The sequence below is a fragment of the Aulonocara stuartgranti genome, assembly GCF_965226115.1.
Source record: "Aulonocara stuartgranti genome assembly, chromosome: 17".
NCBI lineage: Eukaryota > Metazoa > Chordata > Actinopteri > Cichliformes > Cichlidae > Aulonocara > Aulonocara stuartgranti.
In genome coordinates this window covers 37444400-37467000 of record NC_138953.1, presented here as the reverse complement: position 1 = coordinate 37467000, position 22601 = coordinate 37444400, and the positions used below count along the sequence as shown (strand labels likewise).

Genomic DNA, 22601 nt, shown 5'->3' with positions numbered 1-22601 from the left:
AAACCTGCACTGAGAAAGCTGGCCTTGTGTTTTGGTTTTGAGAACAACTTTGCCATTTTGATTTAGTGCAATTGCCCAAAACCAGACTTCGCAATCAGTTGTCCAACTGTGCACAAATGAGTAAATCCACATCCCCTTGTGACTTGAAAGAGTTACAAATAATTAACTGAAAGTGAGCTGCTGAACACCCACCTTTACCTGACATAATTTACCTTATCAAATAAAAGATAGTGTAACAGATTTACAGAACAAAACAAATGTCATATACTTCTATCATTTTCCAGTATGTTACAAAATCAGGGCTTCAACCGTGTTATTATTTTTCACTCGTAATTTTTCTCACAACCGCTTTGATCCTTTGCTCACACCGAGGCTCCTGCTGAGTCTACTGGCTTATCACTGGCTCTGAGCTCTGTTCATGTTCAGCTGGGTGAAGGTGATTAAAGCGTCTGATTAGGTTTATTTTCACAAACATTTTGTGCTGATCTTCCCATGATTGACTGTGGCAAACTCTGTGTCTTCACTCACACAAAGAAGAGTTTCCACGCAAACCGCTGCTGTGCATGAAAGCAATGGGCATGCGGGAAGCTAACCAGCCAGTCACCAGTTCCAGTCCGTGGCCAGTCAGTCAGGGGCATCTCTAGTGTCATCCAGAAGAGGTCAACCTAACTGCTAATAGAAATCCCTCCAGGCAGAGCGCTTATTAACACAACTTGTTTATCAGTCTAGCTTGAGAAGACAAAAAATGCCCCCCACACAGCACTAGAGTGATAAGATTCCCTTATTCGGTTTGAACGTTTTCACTTTAATTTGTCTCCTCTCTTTGCTTCTCCTACATTTATTCCTAGAGCTGTTTTCCTGAAATTCAACCTTATAGGAAAAACAAAATCATGGTTAGTATGTTGGATTCAACATGAACCAGGCCAGACTGCCCTCCCTGTCACACGCCCGTTAAAGTCGCAGTGGCACAAGTTCATATCTACCTCTGTATATTTATGAGAACGATATCTAAAATAAAAATCACGCTCACTGTTAATGCTTTAAAGGCTGAGCATATACACGGGACTCTTTAAATGAAACATTATGTGCATGTTTGTGACAAAAACTCTGCGTGACAGAAAAAGAAGTAAATTGTGCATGTGTGTAGTGTGTGCAAGCATGGCTCGAGGGGCGAATGACTTTTATCCTTCTGTCAGAGGGAATGTGTCAGATTTCGACTCTTTTGTTCCTTGTCGCCGAGCCTTGTCGTTACGTCTATCCGCGCGCGCGCGTGTGTTTGCCTGCCATCCCTGTCGGCTTTAGTTATTAGTCACTGGCTCTGTCGAGAGGCGCCTTTTTTTCCCAAATAGTTTGGAAGTCATAAATCCATAAGCAGACAGATGTAAGCTGGCGACCAAATACAGACATATATTAGGCATTCCCCTGGATCCAGCAAGCTGCTTGATGGGACATAAATGTAATCATATCCTTTCTCCTAAATCCCTCAGAGCTTTCACATTCTCCCTTCACCATTGCTGATAGACTATTAAGATACAGATGCTACTGTGTATACACTACACTAAGTCTGTTGAGATCATTCTCATGTATACCATATGTCTCCCCTTAAATTTTGATGCACTGCGTCTTCTCTGAAGTGTTGATAAGACATTTGAGTGGAATACAGCAAGCATTATGGTCCATGGCATACTGTGGGCTGCAGTGCTGGAACGATCACAAAGAAAAAGCAGAATGAAACGGAGAAACTGAGCGAGCACATTTTGCAAAAAGGTTATTCAGCGTAGCATGTAATAACCAAAATGGAAACCGAGGTGATTTTCCTGTGTTTTTGAGGTAATCTGTCTGTGTGTGAGAATGAGAACGAGATAGGTCACATCCTGTCTGCCACCCAAAATGTAAACGCTTTGAAATCATTATGCTACTATTACTGTAATTGAGTTTGAGAATAATACCAAATGCTTAAATAATACCAGATTACGAATTCATTATGATATGCTATAATAATGCTGGCCAGATGCTGCTGTTTTGTCTGGCCGGCAAATGAATCTAATCCAGATTGGACATCTGACAATGGAGGTTTTCATAACCCCCAAATGACTTTGAACAGGTTTCTGGTTGTATTCATTTGCAAAAAAGAAAAAAAAAGGGGGAAAAGTACTAATTAAACACAGAAAAAAAGCACAGGAAATCAAAGCTGGCAGCAGCACAATGATTGTAGGTGAACAAACCCCACCACACCACAAAAAAAATCTGATATCTGAATCTGTTGTCTAGTATTGTTACATTAAATTAAAAACATACTTTTCCCAATGTTAGTCCTAACATTGCAGTTGAAACTGAGGCTATGCAAGGTTAAATGTTAGGTTGTTTACTGGAAATTTATGTAACAATGCAATGTTGTGGAGTGAAGCAGGAGCTATGCAATAAATGTCTAACCACAACTTAAACCTTCACGATTAATTAACTGTAAGGTTGTTGTTGGGGTTTTTTTTTTTAACATCAGATACTTTGAAACTGTGTCATCAGTTTCTTAGTCAGAATAAAACTATTTGCACTGCTCAGAATTCCAGAAAAGCTGGGATAATGTTCCGGTTAGTGTGCCATAAAAATAATAATCAAAGCATCATACAAGGCGCTGGTAACTGAGGGACTGTTTATTTTTATATTATGGATAAGTTCACTTATAGAGCTGGTGAGCAAAAGTAAGACATCAAAAATGAAAGAAAAAAGTAGCAAAGTAATGACAAAAACAAATGCTGAAAACCCCCGAAACACACAAGTGTAACATTTTTAGTTTTGCAGAAATCTGTATACTGTAGCCTACTAGATGTTGGTCCAACCACATGGTGGAAATGACTATATACTTCCCTAAATCGTACTATGTGTTTTTCAGATGAGTTGAATATGCAGAGCGAGCAGTTTTAGGGGGATATCTGATCATAACACTAATAAGAGAAGTTTTGTGTCACAGCTGCCTGGCGTCTGCTTGCAGGCACACAGTGGTGGTTTCGGAACAGGAAGCGCCGCCTTGACCCTTGCTTCCTCCATTGCGCCTTGTTTATGTTCCAACGACTTCCTGCATTTCTCTGTCATTTCTCAGGCTTGGAATAGGCTTGGCCAGTGGATAGATACATCATGATATATTTGTCTAGCGAAAGCTTATACATGTAGAAACGTAAGCTAAAGGCGGTGGGATACTTCCTAAGAAGAGCAGATTGTTGTGGTGTGATTGTAATGCCGGCTTCCAGTCACTAGAGGGTGGTTGAGCCTGAGCTATGTGAGCGGGACTCAGCTGTGGGGATACTTTGCCTGACAGGAGGTAAGATTATTGACATGTTTCACAAAATGATCTCTGCTCTGTGTGAAACATTCTTGGCATTCAGGCTAAATAGGAAAAGAAGAGTTCAGACACATACATGTAAAAAAAAAAAAAAGGAGCTGAATGTTTGATTTGATTTAATTGTTTTACTTACCAGTGTTATAATTTTTGCTTTTTGCTTTTTAAGTTTGCCCAAAACAGACTTCAATAATTGCAGAGAGTCTTAGTAAAGTAAGTAGAATGTGACAGTTTTTATATGTATTTGCACTTTGTGTGTTTAAGTGCTGCTTTTTTTATAGTCTGCCTTATTGTGGTACATGTAGAGAGAAGAATACAAAACAGCGAGACTACATTATCTCTGCAGCAACTTCGCATACTGTAATTCCACTTTATCCACAAACGGCTCGAGTTGTATTCTCTTCAAGGTTTAACGTGTTTGTGTGTGTGTGTGATAGAGAGAGATAGACCGCTCTTCCTTTGTTTTATTAAACTGTCTTGAATAAAAAGTGTCAGCACAAGTTTGATTTTCACCAGTAGATTTGTGATGATAAACGCCAGCAAATGTCACTGGTTTGGTTTGGTCTTCAAAGGCTGGTTATAGGACTGCTCTGTAGTGCAGGAGCGTGGGGCACGGACCCATCCTTACTGACCCAGCGGGGCGTCTCTTGGCCAGACACTTGAGCTTCAGGCCCCAGGGGTCTGATACAAGCTGCCAAATCCTGAGAAGGTAGCTGTACTACAACCTACTCAAAGCAAAGAACGATACATGATTAATATGTGTCTGCGCGCCCTTTGTACTTGCTGATAAAATCAAAGACCTTTATCAAAGCTTTCTTTCTGAGGCCAAGTATTTGCCAGGGAAAGATCATGAATTGCCCCCTAACGTTTTACAGTATTTATTCTGTCTAATACAATTAGTAGTTATATGCTATGCATTTTTTTTTCCAATTTATATTTTGTGTGTAAGGAAAGAAACACATCAAAATTAATATTCGAGATTTATTTGATGGGATGATAGAAGTTATATGGCATCACAGAAATCTTGACAATCTTCAAAGGAACCAGTGGGAATGGCTGAGAGGTCAAAGACAGCTTTGTGCTCTTAAAAGAGAGGAAATTGATTATAAGATGTTAAGCATTAAATGTAATGTTCATAATGGGCTGACACAAAAAACAAATGAGAACATTCATGAACCGACTGTACATGCAAGAAAGTGAGAGAGAGAGAGGCAGGGAGAGGGCTGCACATGATCTTGATTGGGAACAGCTTTAAACAAATTAGGGTAATTCTGGTGCCCAGTTTGAAGTAAAAAAAATACCAATACAGATTGTGGCAACGTTTCCTTTTAAACCTAAACAAGGAGGCTCTTACAGTGTTGTATTAGCAACATATTAATGCAGGTCTAGACAAAGAGAAAGGTTTTCAGTTTGTATCCTTTAAGAACAGCTATCCCGTCAGCCTTACCACAAAAAGTCAGTCAAAAAGCGAAAGTTTACATAAACAGTTCATTCAGTTAAACATGTTAAATATGTACATTTCAGCTGGGGGAAGCTATCAAAACTCCAACTAATATTACTCCTTCGACATGTTGTAAACTGCAGACTTATGAAATACCGCTCACATGCTTTAAATTCTGATTTGGTCTAGGTTCCTGACTACGCCTTCATTTGGGTTTTCATCATACAGCTATGCTGAAGGGTATTATTATTATTATTGTTATTATTATTTTGCAGCTTGGAAAAGATCGTTGTTCGTGCCGAGGGATTTAATAATTTCTCCAATTTTCCCAAAGGTCAAATGCAATGTCAAATACAATTACAAAAATGATTTTCACGTTACTTAAAGCCTTAATTCTAATGAAAATTATAAAATTAATTATTTGCTCTTTTTGAATTTTATGCCGGTAGCATACTTTTGAAAAAGGGGCCGTGTCATCACAGCTTCTTTTAACAGCGCTCTGTATGTGTTTGTAAGTATTTGCATCAGCAGCCAGGTTTTAAAGCAAAATATTTTCCCATTCCTATTTTATATGGAAGTTCAGCTGGAAGAGTTTTATTACGTTATATGTTAAAGTGTCAGTCGGTGGCAGGTCTGGACAGCTGCTAGTCTTCCCAACTCTGAGCCGTGCTGTTGGAATACCTCCAAAAGTTGTTTTAGCATTGTCTTGCTGAAATAAGTAATGACTTCTTGAAAGCATTGGATGATAGCATGCATTGCTCAGAAACCTGTATATAAGGCATTGGTACCTTCACAAATGTAAAAGTTCCCTATGCAATGTATGCCATCGCATTTGTGATATTTTTAGACATTTTTCCACTTTATGCCAGGTCATGCTACAGAGAAGGTGACAGTGTCTGTGAATGCAACTGTTGCTTTCGGAACTATTTCTTAGCTTATGCAGCGATTTCCATCCTTTAATTTTCTAAAACACTTAATCCAGTATGGGGCTGCAGGAAGGTGGGTACTGGGACTATCCCAGCTAATACAGGTAGCAAGAGGCCTGCACTATGAAGTAAGTTCAGCATGCTAGGGGTATATTTCTGTTAAGTGAATTCACTAACCCTAACATCAGCACTGACGATAAGCAGTCACATGAAGCTGGTTACCAACTTGTCAAATTAACGTAGGGTTTCCTAATTTAATTATGAGTGTGTTCACATGAAAAGGTTGCTGCTGGCACCATCTGACCAATCACGAACGTGGATAAGTCCTGGCAGAAGACTGGCTGATCAAACAAAGGAAGAGAACTATAATTTTAGAAAAATATGAAGAGGTTAAACATACTACAGCGTGAAAGCAACACAGCCAGTGCAGACAGCACTGCCATATGAGTGAATGTGAGAGGAAAAGCACTGTACAGGAGTTTAGTGTAAAGAACGTATGAATGCATGTGAGCTTTAGTCAGTAAGACTGGAAAAGAGCAACTATATTGAAGACAAGAAGGAAAGCTGGCATGCAGACTGTGTAAGTCAACAGACAGCGTAATATCAGATCGCATTAGGTCACAGGAGAATCTGATAGTATGTCATAAGATTAAAACAAAGAGTAAAGAACAAATATAAAAACTAAATTCATCAGAGTACATGGAAATTTGACCCACAAATACTAAGAGGTGTGGTGTTTAAGGATCATATCAACGCTTACAGAACAAATAAACTGTTTTAAAATAAAGTGTTGGACCTTCCTGCTCTACACCCACGAGTTCCCAGGAATCTTCCAGGAATGGAGGCGCTATTTTCTTAGTAAATATATCTCAGTTTTCACCTTGTAGTAAATTAAGAAGACAAAGAGTTGCAGGATGATGGTGGTTAAAATTTCCAGGTGTGATATTAAAGATACGAGGGATCTTTAAAATAGAGAAATGATTATATGTTTATACTGTAATAATATTGATAATTTAGCAGTCATCCTGAAGCACCTGAAGGTAAATTGAACTGAAATGAATAAACAAAAACATCATAGACCTTGAGACGTTAGGGCACACGCAGGCACACTCACACATATGTAGAAACACACTCACACCATGGGAGAGAGAGACGGAGAGAAAGACAGATCCCTGAGTTACCTAGCTGCTAAACACTGAAGAGAGGAGAGTGAATTTGGAGTGACATCCCAGTTATTGCTCTTGACATTTGTGCATCGTCCAGGCGCATATGTGCAGTAAAAGCCGCACCTAGGGGAAACTCTGTGTGCGTGTGTGTGTGCGCACACACTGATGAGCTAAGCACAGCTGAGGACAGACAGTGAATGAATAATAAAGTGTGTCAAACCTGACCTATGCGGTCACTCTGCTGAGACTTTCCCTTGTTTGACCGCCTCCCCAACCTCCTCTCTAACACACACAGAAAAAGCCTCTTGTGCGCTAACTTTAAAATGATGAGACACCAATGATTGTCTTTGTTTTTCAGCTTTAACATACAGCAGCTATTGAACTGTGAAAGTGAATTGGACAGGGATCAACCATATAATATAGTTTTGACAGCCTTTGAAGCGAATCCGCTCTGCCCCCACACTTCTGCTGATTGCCCCTGAGCCCTCTTTCTCCTCTGCAAAGGCATACTGTGGCATTTACAAGGTACAGTGGGCAGCGGGACGCACATTAGAAACAACTAAGCATACATGGATGGAGAGCGAGGTAACAGTGATTTAGAGTGAATCATTTTGGTTGAGTCAAACAGCGATGCGATAGCAAATAAGAAGCTTGGCAAAAAGACATTTTGCAGCTGGTGACCATCACAAAGGAAAAGGTAGTGCCCACTAATCAATGTGAAATGCTTTAATGTTAACATATTTTATAAAATATGCTGTTACTAAGTGCAAGACAGGGAAGCTTATCTGGGAGCTACAGATGGCTGGCAAATAAAGGAGAAAACAACAGAAAGTGTCTATTGATCGGTCCTCTCCACCATGATATCACCAAGCTTTTCCAAGTCTCTGCATCCCAAAAATATGTTTAAGAAAAAAAGTATATATTTTTGGATCCTTTTAATGATTAAATCAATAACAACAACTTACATCACAATTGTTTGTCCGGATGAAGAATATTCCAGCGTGGCAGTAGACTGTTACTATCGATTTAACAAAAATGAGTGAAGAAAATTTATGAATGGATTTTTGCTGCAGGCTGGTAGCACCGTTAAAGACTTCAAGAGACTTAATGAGTACTGTACAGCCTGTCCTTCCTGTGCTGTGCATTTGCAGACAAAGGCATTCTTTCACAGGATACCCGCTCACTCATGTTTTAATGGTGCAAAATAGCCTGAAACCTACAGTGGCTGAGGTCTGACAATGGCAAAGAATATGTGATTTAAACCACTGAGTGTGAGTAAATTTTCTTCAGAACCTGAAAATGATGTTTCCCACTCCCCCACCCCCCGCCTATTTTGATCTGTATTTGTGAATGACAAGTGAGCACCTTGCTCACTCAGACTCCAGGGCAAGACTGACTATTTATCGCTGGCTCCACCTTCTTGCTCTGAGCTACAGCTCGGTCATTGCTTACCTTCCTGGTTAAGAGGTCCTGTGTCTGATGCCTGTTTGGTTGTGGTGCCCAGTCTTGAGCAGCTCCCAGCTCAATCAGTATCAGCAGGGGGATGCCATTGCCTACATATTGTTCTTTGATTGGGCGACTTAGTAAAACATCATTGAGAAAAGACCCTACATCAATCAGAAGCACTCCTGGAGAAAAATAAACAAAGAGATAAATGGGCCAAACTACTCAAAAGAAGTTTTTTGTTTTTTATTCAGTACAATTCAATTTTATTTATATATAGAGCCAAATCCCAGGAACAGTTGCCTTAAGGCGCTATTTTAAAAGAACAGCAGGGTTTTTCCTGGCTTAGAATGGGTCTTTAGGAAGTTATTATGTGCTTTAGCCCCCAACAGGCCATTGCAGATCGGCGCCCTTCCCTGAAACTGCTTCTGCCAGAGTTTTCTTCCTGTTAAAAGGACGTTTTTCCTTCCCACTGTCATTGAGTGCTTGCTAATAGGAGGTTATTTGATTGTTTGGATTTTCTCTTTATTATTGTAGGGCCTTTGCCTTAGAATATAAAGTGCCTTAAAGTGATTTTTGTTGTGATTTGGTGGCGTATCAGTAAAAATGAATTAAGCACAACTGGCTATGCATATTGTTTAAACAAGTCTGTGTTAATTTACCTGATGTAAGTCAGCACATTTGCCTGTTGTTTATGGCTATACACAATTGTTTTCAACATCTAAAAAATGGCAATATTTGTATCACAGTACTGGTGATTCTCCTTTGGTGAATGGTCATTAGCGCTCTGGTGGGTGCCAAGATTTTTAACATCCAGGAAAATTGTACTTAACGGCTTATGCAGTTGTTAATGTAGCATCACAAATGTGGTCTAACTCTGTTAGAAAGCTGCAGAATAATTTTGACTTGTGCCCAGCATGCATTTATTGTTATAGTTATTGGCTGAGTGTTGAACAATAGCACAAAACGTTGTGGCTCAAACATTAAATCAGACTTGTCCATTTGTGCATTTGTCATGAGTCTCTTCTTATTTGAATGTTTTCTGATGATTTTCAGGAAAGGGAGCAGTGTGAACCCATATGGAATCTTCATGGGGTGTTTTCATGCTGTCATTTTGTGAAATAAAATCACAGTATGTGATCAATATCCACTGATTGATTGAAACATGTGCAAACTTAGATAAAATACAGTTTTTAAGCCCTAACCATAGTTTGTACAATTATAATGAGTTTGAAATTCAGTATTTGGTATTATCACCTTAGCAGGCTTTCTTGTAATTTCTTTACGCGGTCTTTAGAATTAGTTCTCCAGGCTGAGGAACATTTAAAGCTCTTCTTTGAATGGTGAACGCATGTAGTGTCCTCAATTGCGTTAAAAGGACAACCTGCCAATATATGCCAAATTTTCCCTCAATGCATTTGGGAATCACAATGTTGGTGCACAAACACATGCCTGTCGAATTGTCTTATCTTTGGTATTTTTCATAGATTCAGCTAAAGAAATTGGTACAAATTATGTGTTTTTGCAACAAACTACTAGCAACAAAGTGTCTACAGATGCTATTTAAAATTGGCTATTTGCTAAATTATCTAAAATGAGTCCAAAGGAAAACTTTGAAAACCCTTCAAAATTCCTTGAGAAATATTGCTCAAGAGCATTAAAAAAAAATCTTACAAGAAGGTACTTTGCAAACAAAATATGAAGAAATAAAGGTTGCCTTGAGACTTTTACACAGTACTGTATGACAAATAATTAGCTTTATTTCACAAGTTATCAAAGTCAGGGTTCTACTAATAAATGCACAAGTTGTCCCAATTTCATTGACATGAACTAATGGTTCCAACCAAAGACCATTGTCTTATCAAACAGGTTATCTAGGCAAAAACATGGCCTATTTTCATCTGATATATTTTTCTGTCTGGTTTCTACTTCACAAACCATGTGCCAAACGTTTCTCCACTTTTTGAGTCCTTTTTCTGGCCTTCATGTGAATTTTCGCAGTCTGGATGAGGACCAGTTTTTAATTAATTTCGGCACCACATAAAAAAGGCTACGTAACATATAAGAAAACCCCCAATATTTACCACCTGCCAAATTTACTTAGTTTCCAATGTTCAAGTTCAAGTTAAATTAAGTATGCGATGTCATTTTTAAAAATGAAAAATCTGAATTAAATCAGCCAATGAGTGAACTAGGAAAGAGCGGTTTGGACCAATGGGGAAGAAGGAGGGGGGCACTGCAATGTATGCAAATTAGACAGTTTAGTCAAGGTCCTCGCGAGCTTAACAGGTGTGTGAAAAAAAGATCTTTTTCTTTTTTTTCTGCGGCCGAAGGGTGAGTGTTTTATTCTGAAAGTTAACCATTATACTTCGATAGCAGTAGACGTACTAAAAAAAGAAATAGTAGCCACAACTGCCTTTAAGCTAAAATATCCCAGTTTTGGACTAGCTTGCTTTCATTGTAGGCCAAAGTTTAGCCTCGGGCTAAATGTAAACGTCACCAAATCATTTAAATGACTGACTGCAACTATTCCGGCTCAAGGTGTGGTTTCTCCCTCGCAGTTTAGTGCAGGGCAGGTGACACTGAGGATTTTACATTACACGTCTGGGTTTTTTTTTTTTTGAGTAAACCCACCTACTACAAGGCAGCATTTAAAATTGGTATTATTTGCTAGCCTGGTAGTCATTCAAAGGAGCCTACTTACTGTAGTTGGCAGAAACCTGGTTCTAAGGCAGATGGAATATAAAGCTTGTGGTTTTGAAGTGTTTTACAACTTATGATAGTGGCACATTCAAAGTTATTCCTCTTGACAGTCTACAGCTTCAGGTCAGATTTTACCTCATGTGTTTTAGATTTTACCTTCTGGTTACACATCAGTTGTAGACTTTTAATAGTTTGTTCTTGGTAAGAGAAATGTCTTGACTTGAGGAGTAGCTATTGTGAAGAGGAAACAAATTGACTTCTCCTGCCCTTAGTGTCTCAGCTTTGTGTAATTTGCCCAAATCTTGTCCTGTATGTGTGCATGCATGTGTGTGTAATGTGAAGTGAAGTGAAGAGAGAGAGTGGAAAAGAGGTGGTGTGGCAAGAGGGAGAGAGAGACAGAGAAGTGACACAAATCAATGTGAGCACCCAAACCACCATCACCAGCAGCAGCAGCGGCGGCAGTCTTCCCCCTCTACCGACCTCCATCACCTCCCTGTCTTTCAGTGAGAGAGACCAGTGGAGAACGGGAGTCACAGGAAAGACGGGCTCCTCAGCAGCGCAGCATCCGGTAAGTCGTTAAAGAGCTAGGGATACCTCCCACCATGCAGTCAAAGTTGCAGAAGCGAAGGCAACAAGGGCAGCCTGGCAGTGCGACTTTGCTCTCCAAGACTCAGAGCATGCAGAACAGGGTACACGGTCGTGGATGAGCACCTTTTTAAATTTTTAAACCCCCACCGCACAGCTTCTCTTCGCTTCTTCTGTGACGGCTGCTTCTGTTGCAGCTATAGCACAGAGAAAATATCGCTTGGAAGAGGACAGCGTGAGAGAGCCGCCGCTGGTCCTCCTCCAGTCATATGTTTTAAAAGCCTGCTGGGGATTAGGGATTGGATTGAGGGAGGCTTTTTTCCGCCAATCACCGCCCTGCCTCTCAAAAAGCAGGAGAGGGATGGTGGACGAGCTGAGGAGAGAGAGCGGTAGTTCTCTAATGCTGTAATGTTTCTATAGATACTTACATTTTGCCCGTGGCTTTTGTTTTTGTTGACACTGTGGGTCTGTGTGGGATTAACTGGATCTCTTAAGTATCTATTAGCAAGCATGTGGAAAACTTTTTTTAAAGGGCTGTGCTTATACTGGATTTAGAAAATTACACGTGCATGAGGTGCACATTTGTGTTTTTCTTTGGTGAACAAAGAAAACCGTTCTGCATTTGCAGGGAATCAGCTTCAGTTGCATCTGTAATTGTTCAAGGTTTTCATCAGAATATTTTGGGTTTATTTTACTTTTTTTATGGCTGCTTCTCATTTCCTAGAAATGAGATGAGAGATGAGATGTGTTTTATTTGTCAGTTGCAGGTCTTTTGCCCACAACAGAGATGACAGACCTTGCCGACCGTACATACAATACACAAACATCACATTGGGGAGACAGGTCAGGCTAGGTAGCGAGGAAAAAGAAACATCGAAATGTGTAACACAAAAGGATAATACAGGAATGCACAGATATCAACACACCATAACACAATAAACACAGACAAGCAACATGGGAAAGAGTTCCAGTGTGTACATCTGATCTGGGACCGCTGCAATCTTCGACTGCGCCTCCAGCTGACCCGATGTCCACATCAGAGAAGATGCTATCAGTAATTTTGCTATAACAGAATTAGCTGAGTTTGTCATTTGGTTTGGTTGCCATGTTCGTCTAAATTATGCATCCACTTTAATGGCTTTAATCAAACTCCATAGGCTTACAGAATGAAGGGCAGCAGGGAAAATAGTTTAGAACAGGACTTGTGCTAATGTCAAAGCTTTCAAATTAGGACAATTATAGTAACACGATTATCTACAAGACAGTGATTGAGGGGCATCTTTATTCAGTATTAAAATTGTCTTAATCACAGTGAGATAGCTTGGCTTTCTAGTTTTGGCTGGTTTTTAGTGTTGTTTCACAGCAAGAAGGTCCTGGGCTCAAATCCTGCTTGGGGCCGCTCTGTGGGGAATTTGCATGCTCTCCATGGGTCTGCGTAAGTTCTCACCGGATACTCCCACAGTCCAAACACATGGATGAGGTGATTCTAAATTTGTCACATGAATGGTTGTCTGTCTCTGTGCATTAGCCTTACGATCGATTGGTGACTTGTCCAGGCTGTATGCCTCTTTTCACCCTATGACAGTTTGGATAGGCTCCAGGCCTCCACAACTCTGAATGGGATAAGCAGATGAAGATCGGTGGAAATTTTATGTTCAGATTAAAACCCTGACCATCAGTAGCGACCTCAGGTTACGCGACCTTTTACCACTCTCACTTAAGCCAATAACAAGCAAAATAGTTTTTTGGATAAATAATAAATCCCTGTGAAAATGAGTTGTGGTACACCTAACTTTCATGTGTATGTGTCTGCATTGTTTTGTAATTTCACCTCCAAAGAGTTACATCACTCCTACAATACTTCACTAACACCATTAGAGGAGTTTGATTCACTGACTGCAAGGTGCCTAAGTCCAAATCATCACCCCACTACCACCATGCTTGATGTTGGTACGAAGTGTTTGTGCTGATTTGCTGTGAATTGCTTTGCTTAATGGGTAAACATCTCCACCTTGGTCCAGAGCGATCTTTCCAGAGCTCTTGTGGTTTGGTCAGATGCAACTTTCCAAACCTAAGTGGTGCTGCCGTGTTTTATTTTTAGAGGGACAAGGCTTTCCCCTGGCAACCCTTCCAAACAAGCTGTACTTGTTCAGTCTTTTTCTAAATATCTTGTCATGAACTTTAACATATAACATATTAAATGAGGTCTGAGATGTAGCTTTTGTTATTTGTTTGCACTTTATCTGTGCCTTACTTGCCTCGGCATCCTGCAGGGTAAAGCCTCCCTTTATTGCATGTGGTGCTGTGTCAGTGACTGTGTAATTTTAGGGTCAGCATCTTCCCCTATCCGTCGTTCTTTAAGAGACTTAAAGAATGAGAGGCGGTAAAAGTCAAAGCTGCTCAGGTGTAAAGAGATTCTGCCATAAAACAGTGTTCTGTTGGTTCAGGGATTGTGCTTCTGTGTGATCTACGTTTTTACTTCTAAAGCAGACTGCAAAGCTCATTCTTTTACCATCCAGTCTCGTCTGACACTATTAGTATAACTGAGCTACTAAAGATTACTGAGGTAAAACCATTTTTCTCCATTAGCAAGATCTGACTTCATCATCTATAGTACATGACAAATGACGGATAAAGCAGCTGTATTTTTATTTCTGACATATTGCCATCAGAGCTGTGGATTTTATTATTAGGCTATTCTTTTCTGTGCTATTCTGTATTCAGAGTTCCCTGCACCCTCTGTGCTTGTTTTATTTGAACAACCAATTGCAGTCATTGCTGAGTGATACTGTATCTGCACCGAATGTGAAGTGCGTCTGCTATTTACAGTCCTACAGTATCAGTTGCTGCTGCGCTCCCAGTTGTTATTGTGGGAGCTTGGCAGCGGTGGATATTGTTATCTGTCCGTAGCATCAGGGATTGGTTTCCGCTCTGTTTTAGACAGTGATGAAAACACAAACATGTACTGTACACAGAAATACACACACACGCACAGACAGGCACACTGAGTTTGTTTGTTACATTGTTGTGCATGTGTGTCAACGTGGGTGTATGCATGTCCCCAGGCCCACGGAGCGAGACACATTGTTAGATGCAGGTAAGAGTCAGACGGAGAGAGACATCTGTCAGTCTCTGAATGGTATTTTCCCAATGCGACTGATGAGGTGCTCTTTCTCCCTCGGTCATGGTCCCGCTCTTTCTCTCTCACACACACACGCACACACGGATTTTTGTGCACACGCATATGAGGTTAGGGCTCAGGTGAAGAAGCTGCACGTTTGAGTGTCACTGATTTAACGGGGTGTTGATCTCTTACAAGACAGGAAGCTGTAAACAAATCCCCCAACATGTGGTGACTTGCTGGAGCATATCCCTCTCTTCTTTCGCTATCAGAGTATGTTTGTGTGACTTGTAGACTAATGAAATATAACAGCTGAGTGTAAATTGGAACAGACAGCAGGCATTTGAAGTGGAGCTTTGTTTGGTTACAGTAATTATTCATTAAACACCTTCCAAGTAACTTCCAGTAAGTGTGTTATCTTTGAATGACTGTCCATATTCTTAGCTCACTGAGAGATATGGCTGTGCAGTAATTGCACTTTGTAGTTCTTAAATGCTTGTGCTATTATCAGTTTGGAGAATACAATAAAAAATTTGGTTAGTTTAAGTTTATAATCCACAAATGTGGTTAATGGGGTTTGTGAAATGCATCTTATTTCCCTAAACATCACTTTAGCCAATTTATAAATTTGGCCAAAATGAAAATAATAAACACATGCAATGAAAGTTTAATGAACTTCAATTTGATAGTACATAAAAATCTGAGCATCACTGCCTCCCAGCCCTGCCCAGTACTGGGTGGTTTTTATGATGAATTGTACAAATAGGGACAGTCACTGTCTGATCCATGTCAGGTTGAAGGTTGTTTGAAGGTAGGGCTGTTCGATATAACGATATATATCGGATGACGATATGAAAACGGCTATCGTTTTATATTATGCTATCGTTTGTTTTGTGGTGTCGCAAAATAAACTGTTTACGGCAATATATATATATTTTTTTGATGGTCACTGTAGTGGGTATATTAATTTCTTGAAGTTCTCTTTTTCTCTTATATTTATAATAACCACACTACAGACGAATAAGCAACTGTTTTTACTCTTTGTCGTTAGCAACAACGATGGTAAACACAACTAGTGGCTCCGCCGTCCGCTTGTTTAGTTTCCACATAAGCCTTTCACAATAAAGCTGAAGATCCTGTTGAGATTTTTCAAAATAAACTGAAATAATGACAAACAGGCCAGTCAAAACAAATTGAGGACCTTGCTCCCGAACATGGGGCTACCTCTGTAGCATGGACATGGTTTGGTTATGAAAAGTCTGACACCGATCAGAAAACTGTACTATGCAAATTTTGGAGGAAACTGGTCCCTACCTCAGAATCAAACACGGGAAACCTTTTCTACCGCCTACGTAAGAATCACGTGAAAGAGTATGGAGAGAGTTTATGGATGTGATACAAAAAAAGAGCCGTCACGTGTGTAAATGACCTTTAAATTTGGTAAATATTTTTTATGTTTGTTTGAAAGGCACTTCGGTTTTATTTTGAAATCCATGCTTTTATTTTGAAACAGGAAACTGGCACAAAACCGTTAAAGGGCTGTCATTAACGTTTCTTTTAGGATATGGTAAATGGTATGCCTTAAAGTGAAAAATATGTACGTTTACTTTGCCAATTAGTACCTGGCTGACAGTGGCACAAGGGTTGTTAATGTTTCCTTTAACGGAATAAGTTACATGCAATCAAAATGTCGTTTAATAGAGTTTATATTGTTTACCTTGACCTTTGTGTAGTTGTAAGTTAGTGAGGTGATATAATGAATTGAGTGATGTAAATTTGATGTATATGCTATATGTGAGCAGGAGAAATTTGTTTCCTTTGATGTTATGGTATTAATATTGCTGGTTTTGTTTTGCTCCTAGCTCTTACGGTGTCTTCACTGAATGTTTCAATAAAGACATTTCCAATAAAACCTCTGTGAAGCATCAGTATAAGAGACCATCATTCAGCCAGGGATGCTACAATGTGCTCCAAATAAAGCTTAGACTCAAACGTTAGAACAGGCTTTTCCCCGCAGCACGCCGTGTAATAAATCCTCACAAAGAAAACGGCAGCCGTTACAACTTATGCTTAAAAATGTATAGTTTCATGCATCGGTCAAAACACTCGACTCCGGTTACACGACGCCCAGCTGAAAACACTTCATGCAAGTCCAGTTGCTCAAGATTCACAGAATTTACAGAAACATAAAATGTTTGTGATATATATTGTTGTCAAGACGATAAATGTTTATATTGGGATATGAGGTTTTGGTCATATTGCACAGCCCTATTTGAAGGCTTCATAAATTTGTAAGAAAAAGTGAGCCTATGAATTCCAACAGTAAGAACATGTTGAGCAAGTGGATTTCAGGAGCAGCTGAACAATTTGTTTAAATAAACTTAATTTTTTTCAGTTGCCAACAGTAGTTGTGTTGCCGTTAAGGTATTTTTCTGGTGACTAATTTACTAGAAGATTAAAGGTGAAATGACAAAAAAATCCCAAATGTAAAATGAATCCCAATTTAAAGAAAAGAAAAGAAAAGTTGATTGTTTTAAAAGTCAGAAAACAGTGGCTTCATAGTCTGGTGATCAGCGCATTTGGCTAATATGCCAATGAACCTAGGATAAGTTCCTTGGAGGGTTACATCAGGAAGGGCTACTGGTATAAAAGTCTCCCACATCAAACATGTAGATCCATCTTCTGTGGTGATCCCTTGTGAAAAGAGGAGCAGCCAAAATAGGTTTAGTTTTTTAAAAATCTGAAAACCGTGAAAATTTAGAACAGTTTAATGAGAATAATGAGAATAAGAATGAAATGAGAATTCTCTTGGGAGAATAAGAGACATCAGCAGACTACCAAAATGATGACGTAGTCAGGCTGGGGGAAAGGTAATGCGAAAAGCAGGGATAGCAGCAGTGAAGGAGTCGTCCACAAATGATGAGGAAAATAATATATATACTGTGGGCAGCATGACCAAGTAAGGTAACGGTGATGTTGATTGCAAACAGTGCAGAGTTAGATATGTTATGTTTTACTTGTGTTCTACCACAGAAGGAAGGTAGGGTTGCCCCAAAAGCAATAAAAATATCATCTGATATATGGAAATATTGGATTTTTAGATCGCCAGATATCTGCATTGATATGAGATATCAGTCAAGCTCTTATTTGTTGGAATTTTTAAATGCCCAGCAATTTGTGATTTTTACTGTGAGTTTGCCAGCTAACTTTCTTTTTTTCCCCTCTGACATTGATTTGATTGTGTCTTCATTGCTTTATTTATTATTATTATCATTATTTTTTATATTGAGAGTTATAAGTTTTATCATTGGCCTTATCAGTGAACCTCAAACAAGTCCACCTTTGCAGACTGAATCGCTGTGTTTTTCGCTTTAGCTGATATTTCTGTTTTTTCTCTCAAACAGATGTCTTTTTTATGTATCTGTAGGCTTTGAATGCGGTTGAGGAATGTGCTGCCAAGACATATAAATTATTAGAGTAATGGGCTTAAGTGACTTGTCCTACCAGCATCTCAGTCCAGCATGTAGACATACAAAGGCTTAGAGAGATAAGATAAGATAAGATAAGATAAGATAACCTTTATTAGTCCCACACGTGGGAAATTTGTTTTGTCACAGCAGGAAGTGGACAGTGCAAAAGTTATGAGGCAAAAATTAGAATACAATAAGAATAAATACATTACACAACTGTACAGAATAGAATAAAATAAAATACTATATACAGTAGAATAAAATAAATATACAATAAGATAAAAATAGAATACAAATACTATATACAACTGAGTAAAAATACAACGATGACAGAAAGGATTATTGCACTTAGTAAGATACATGAGCCAAGAATAAAAAATTAGGATGGCAGCGAAATACGCCCCTCCTTACTCCCCACCGGTCTTTCTTTTTTCCAAGGTTAAGATTAAAATTCAAATTTTTGTCTTATCTGCTCCTCTCCGCTACCTCCTATGTTTTTATTTTTTAATTTTTTATTAAAAGCATAAAATGATCCATTGTTATTAAAGTGAGAAATGTGTTGTGTACTTTTGTTCCCAGTGGAGCAATTATAATATTTGACTTTAAAAGATGAAACGGAAAGGGACAGTCGAACACATGATCTGTGGAGGTGTGTGGAATGAAATGGAAGATATGTTTGAAGCAGGAAGGGAGAAGAGTCAGACTGTTAGCTCATTCCATGAGCTTAGAAATATCTTTGGGGGTTTTTCGATGGCACTTACGGTGTCTGTGTGTGTTTGTGAAGGTTGGTCATTGTTCACGAAGTAGACATTAACTCTCTCATTCCATATACCAGAAAACCACTTAGATTTCATTTTATCTGTCATTTATGGCCTTGGGAGCTTCAGTTATGATTGAATTTCAACTTTTAACATTTTTGGCATAATTAAATCGAAGTTTTGTACTTTACATCACTGACATAGCAAATATATATATTTTTTTGCTGTCTTTTGCTGTTTGCTTGTCTTGTTTCTATGGACCAGGAGACCGGACTAAATAGATTGAGCAAGATTGATTGATTAGTACAATGTGGAGCAGAGACAGATTATGGGGTTGTTCTGTTTTGGGAATCAACACCATCAATAAAAATTTTAACCCTTTTTTTAAAGTCTTTAACATTGAGCAGATCTCTGAAGACCCCTTAAGGGCATTAGGATGATACCCACCCTTCGTCCAATAAATGATAATCTAGTTGGCAAATGTTAAAAGCTTATAGTAGAAACTGTAAGGCACATATTAAAGAGTTTTTAGGCATTTTACACTTTACTATAATTTAAAAAAAAAAAAAAAATTGGGCAAATGTTAACGTTTTATATTGTTTTAGTTCTTTAGCTGATGCACTTGAAGGATTAAGAATTACTATACACTAGGTCATTTTTTGCTGTCTGTAAGTGACCTTAAATTTGACTTACTGTAGTGCTGTTTCACTGGCAACAACTGTGAAGTGGTGCATAACCTCTGTCTCGTCATCCATCTTTTCCTTACAGCTACCATTATATTGTTAAGTGCACCATTACATGCAGAATCAACTTTATATGCACAACTCATCCATCCATCCTGAGTGAAGTTAGCTTAAAGAAAGAGGAGCTAAAGCCAAGTGCAAGAAAAACAGTTATTTTGAAATGTCACTCATGCAAAGTAAGCTAGTTGAGCCGAAGAATAAAAATATGGAACTGAAACCGGGTATAAGATCCCCTGCAACTAGTTTCTGCAGACACTTATTCAGAAGGTCAAGCAACTCTCACCCCTTCAAAAAAAAAAAAAAAAGCGAAATCCAGAAATATACAAAACAAAAGCCAACAAAAAGAAGTACACCTCTTGAGGCCTTCCTAACGAACCGAAGTCCAATTCGGACAGAGGGCGCCTATTTCCAAAGTTTTTTTTTTTCCACTCTCCTGTTCCTTTGTGCATCAAACTCTTCAAAAAAAAAGGGTGGGGGGGAAAGAAAAACATAACAAGCTTCTTTCATGGATCAAACGAGAGCGGCAGTACACATTGTGCCAAAGCTGGATAAATAAATAAAAAAAGAGAGAGAGAGTGAGGGAGAACTACCTTATTATTGTTATCAAAGTAAAGCCAGCTCCTCTCCTGCTCCTCTTGTGGGACCTCTCTTACTCTCTCTGCTTGTAGACCCAGGGGGAATCCAAACATGACCCGCATACACACACACCCCTCCTTCTGGAACACACACACACACGCGGGCCTGTCTTGCTGTACGTCGTTTCATTTGTGAAATTAGTCCATTCTCTCTGACCCCGTCTTTTCATCAGGAGCGTTGGTGCATATTTTAGTCCCTTTCCTGCGCTTGTTTTACTAATTGGTGGCTATACTTTGCCCAACACTGATATCCTTTGATCATCTCAGATCATTACGTTTACCTCATTAATTTGCTCAATGTGATTTTTCTCCCCCCCAAAAATTTAAGAGTCCGTGCAAAATTGGATTAATAATAGATCATATGAGCCAGGAGAAAGTGTAATTCCTTTGTGATTTCTCTTGCTCTTTTCTTCCCCTCTTTCTTTCTTTCTGATTATTTGTTGTCCTGTCACACGCAGGCTAGCGTGAGAGGAAAAGTTCAGTATTTTGGAGAAAGTGCTGAGATGAGCAGATCAATGCAATCTCTGTTAAGTAGAGAGCAGGAATTGGAACATCAGGGCTTTTTTAGCCTAGCTTAGCATGACAGGAAAAATATCTGCCCAGATTTGCATATACCAGAAACAGGGGGAATCCAAAAGGACCTCGACTGTATTATAGGCAAAAAAAATACGTATTTGTGAAAGTTTTGTGACTCATTTTACAAAAATAAGTTTTTATTGGTTTTCGTGGTGGCTGAAAGCATGGTCTTTTGCTCCACTGTAATTCAGAACCTTTTTTATTCTATCATGTTATCTCATTATCTAGCTAGGCCCCCCACTACCACTACCACTAAACATGGCAAAACATCAGAAGATGAAAAATGATGAAAGGGGTAAGAAAGCTCTTTTGCCATGCGCCATGGGTGGTAATTGTCGTGGGGGTAGAGTGAGGGTCCTTCCATCCGGGACATGAAGAAGGGCACCCGTGCTGGATCGCTTTTTATTATTTGTTGATCTCCTGATTATTTTACTGATCATTTTTATTAGGAAATAAAATTAACTCTGTATTTCAGACTAAGACTGAGCTGACCATGATGGAGTTGGAGCTAATAAACTTTGAACAACAGTTACCACAGAAGAAATCACTGCAGGGTAAAAAGATGGAAGACTTTGGAAGCAACTGAGTTAATTTGAATTATCCAGAACTACTGGCTCTTAGGCTAGCATTACTACTAGGAAGAGGCTAGGTACAGTCACAGCCTGTTACGTATTGCATGTTATTTGAAAGAAACATCTTTGCACAAGTCAGTATTTCATGTTTATATTGAGTTCCATTTTTACATGTTATATTTCTACCAGATATAGCTATTTACACTTGGTTGCATTTCCTAAGAGGTTGCATCACATGCAAATGAAACTATCACAGAAGTGTGTATGCATGAATGTAAACTGATAATCACAAGTCTTGATTGATCCACTTAAAATAGATAAATTAATTCCCCTCAGTCAATTTTCCATTATTTATCTAGCCAGTTTCTCAAGAAATTATTATGTCTGTAGACTATAAGTACCTCAGTGCAGTTTTCAGAATGTTTCAGGTAGATTTGTGCCTCATCATCTGTGATAATACCAGTATAAATATATATACCGTTTAAACAAGTGTCATATCTTGAAGCAATGATGTAGGGAAGTCATGCATTGACGTTCCCTTCCGTGTACAGCAGTGGTACAATCTCAGAAATATGAGAGCAAAAATAGCATCTCAGCCTCTGATGAAGATTTCGTGCGTAAAAAGGGGAGCAACCTCCAACAAAGAACAGTACTTTGCAAAATATGCGACTAAACATTTCCTGCTAAAGGCAGGAACAACAAACATGCTTCACCACTTGAGGCAAAAACACACTGTCAACGAGGAGGAGATGCTGGAAGCTGGTGATGTGTGACCCAAGAGTAGATAACCAAGCACTGCCAACCAAGCAACTGATAGGTACACTTAATATGGCAGGAAGATTGATTGATCATACTTCATTCATCCCGAGGGAAATTGGGTTAAGGCTGCCAGCCGTCCCAGTGCCACGAGATTACACAGTGGATAGAAATTGTGCATGAAGCTACACGGTGGAAAAACGTTTTAAGAAACTAGTTAAAACATTTGACCAAATACTAGTTAGTCTGTCATCAACACACACACAGTCTTTAAATTGTAATCTGCTAAACATGTCGTTACTCCTCACTTATTAATGGATCTTATCTAATTTTTCGTCAAAGGTAACGAATAAGCACTTCTCCAGAATTATG

At 39.1% G+C, this 22601-nt stretch overlaps 1 protein-coding gene across 12 annotated transcripts in view; it reads left to right on the top strand.

Annotated features, from left to right (window-relative positions):
• The first annotated feature begins 3102 nt into the window (after positions 1-3102).
• sox5 (SRY-box transcription factor 5) overlaps positions 3103-22601 on the top strand; it is a 259298-nt gene continuing 239799 nt past the window's right edge. For 5 of the 12 annotated variants that reach the window (XM_082511977.1, XM_082511984.1, XM_082511990.1 and 2 more), the window contains exon 1: positions 3103-3316. The gene's annotated coding sequence lies outside the window, so the exon portion shown is untranslated. Of the gene's footprint in view, positions 3317-10541; positions 10600-11355; positions 11582-22601 lie in introns of those variants that run through there. The other 7 variants (XM_082511978.1, XM_082511986.1, XM_082511976.1 and 4 more) reach the window with 3 other exon arrangements.